Below are 2,348 nucleotides of genomic sequence, written 5' to 3'. Positions count from 1 at the left end.
GGAAAGAAAGAAAGAAAGAAAGAAAGAAAGAAAGAAAGAAAGAAAGAAAGAAAGAAAGAAAGAAAGAAAGAAAGAAAGAAAGAAAGAAAGAAAAGAAAAGAAAAGAAAGACAAAACTCAGTGCTGGTGGCTCATACCTGTAAATCCTAGCCCCCACAGGAGGTTGAAAGCTGAAGATCTCAATTTGAAACAAACTTGGCAGCAAAGAGACTTTTTTTTAGGGTTTTTTTTATTTATTACAAAAATTGTTTCACAAATACAGGTGACCACAAGGTCTAAAAACAACCCAGACCCTTTCATTCTTCATTTACCTCTATATGAAAGAACCACAGTCTACTCACACAGAGTGGAGACTGTCGGAAAAACTGCGCGTCCCTTGGATGGCCGAGTGTTGGGTCCCACAGCAGAGAGGATCCTGGTGTGTGTGGACCAGCGGTGAAGCAGCACTTGGTGCCGCTGCTCTGGGTGGACAGCAGCTTTGAGTTTCACGGTCCTTGGAGGTGGCTGTATCAACTGGACTCAATTCCTCTTCTTCTGTCTGGACACCAGTTCTGCTTCTACATACTGGAGCCCGACCAGCGTTCCCAGGATTGAGAAACTCGCCACCATCAGAGGTGCCAGGTCGCCAATTGTGGAAGCTGCAGTTTCCAAACACAAACAACTCAGAGAGGAAGTGCCCCAGGGCAAGCAGGAAGGTCCACGGTGTGATGTGGTAGAGTGTCCTGTGAATGTCAATGGCCCAGAGGCAGCGAATTACTGAGAACAGTGTCCAGATCCCAAAGGTCCAGGTTTGCAGGCCAGTTTTGGCTTGCCATTGTAGAGTTTCTCTTCTTTTCTTTTTTTCTGTTTTGTTTTGTGGGTCATGGGTCTTGGATTTGGGGCCAAGGCTGTCCCTGAGCTCTACCACTTGAGCCACAGCACCACTCCCTTGTACAGCTTTTCATAGAGAAAGGTATGGTCTCAAAAGCTCTGCGGTGTGTTTCCCATGGCTATGATGCACAACGACCAGCCAGCTTTGTAACACATTCAGGAAATGGCTCATGACTCCCCTCAAGGCAAAGAAGGTGTTTTTGCTGGCAGCCCGACTCTTAGCACTGCAGGAGCAGTAGTCCTTCCCAACAGCGGCAGTCCTGAATCCATACTCTATGAGTCTCTTACCTCCAAACAACCAAACCTAAAAAAACAGAAGTGGAGCTGTGACTCAAGTAATAGAACACTAGCCTTGAACAAAAAGCTAAGGGGCAGCACCCAGACCCTGAGTTCAAGCTCTGGGTCCAGGCACATGTGTGGGCACACACACACACACACACACACACACACACACACACCTAAGGGAGGCCCTGTGTTCAAACCTCAATACCAGCACCAAAATAAACAAACAAATTAAAAAAGTATGATACCAAGCAGGCTGGGGATGTAGGGTGGTAAAGTATAGATGTAGCTTTGTAGTAAAACACTTTTCTACTAACTTGTTTAAATTTCTGGTTTCAATCCCCAGTACCAAAAATATGTAAATAAATAAATACATTTTAAAGAAAATAAAGTTGGGCTGGGAAGGTGGCTCAGTGGTAGAGCGCTTGCCTTGCATGCCTGAGGCCCTGGGTTCGATTCCTCAGCACCACATAAGCAAAAAGAAAAAAGCCAGAAGTGGCGCTGTGGCTCAAGTGGTAGAGCACTAGCCTTGAGCTGAAGAGCTGAGGGACAGTGCCCAGGCCCAGAGTTCAGGCCCCACGACCAGATCCCCCCCCCCAAAAAAAGAAAGAAAATAAAGTTATATTTTCTGTTTAGCTTTCTTAAAAACTGAGCCTCCAAGGCATAAGGAAATCCAAATTCTCACTGTCAGTCTGGGGAAAGGGGAATCAAGTGATGAGGCCTTCAAGTGAAGAGCCATGGGCAGGAAGGCAGATGGAGGAGAGCTATGGAGACCTTGCAGAATTCCCAGGCTAACACAGTCACATGAGTTACCTCATCTGACAATGTGTTGCTCAGTCAATAAAGACAATGCAGAGAAATAATCCACCTGTCCACCAACTCAAGAACAGAAATATATATATATATATATATGTATATATATACACATATATAAGTATATGATGGGGTTGGGAAGGTGGATCAGTGGCAGAGCGCTTGCCTTGCATGCATGAGGCCCTGGGTTTGATTCCTCAGTACCACATAAGCAAAAAGAAAAAAGCCGGAAGTAGCTCTGTGGCTCAAGTGGTAGAGTGCTAGCCTTAAGCTGAAGAGCTGGAGGGACAGTGCCCAGGCCCAGAGTTCAGGCCCCACGACTGGACCCAAAAAAAAAAAAAATATATATATATATATAAATATATATATATATAATGTGTGTGT

General features: G+C 45.1%; 1 pseudogene; it reads right to left on the bottom strand.

Annotated features, from left to right (window-relative positions):
• Window positions 1-329: 329 nt before the first annotated feature.
• LOC122109662 lies at window positions 330-1,041 on the bottom strand (annotated as a pseudogene).
• Window positions 1,042-2,348: the final 1,307 nt, after the last annotated feature.

The sequence above is a fragment of the Dipodomys spectabilis genome, unplaced genomic scaffold (genome assembly GCF_019054845.1).
Source record: "Dipodomys spectabilis isolate Male_0828 unplaced genomic scaffold, ASM1905484v1 ptg000069l, whole genome shotgun sequence".
Taxonomy (NCBI): domain Eukaryota; kingdom Metazoa; phylum Chordata; class Mammalia; order Rodentia; family Heteromyidae; genus Dipodomys; species Dipodomys spectabilis.
Note: the sequence above shows the minus strand (reverse complement) of the source record. Positions and strands in the feature narration are given on the sequence as shown.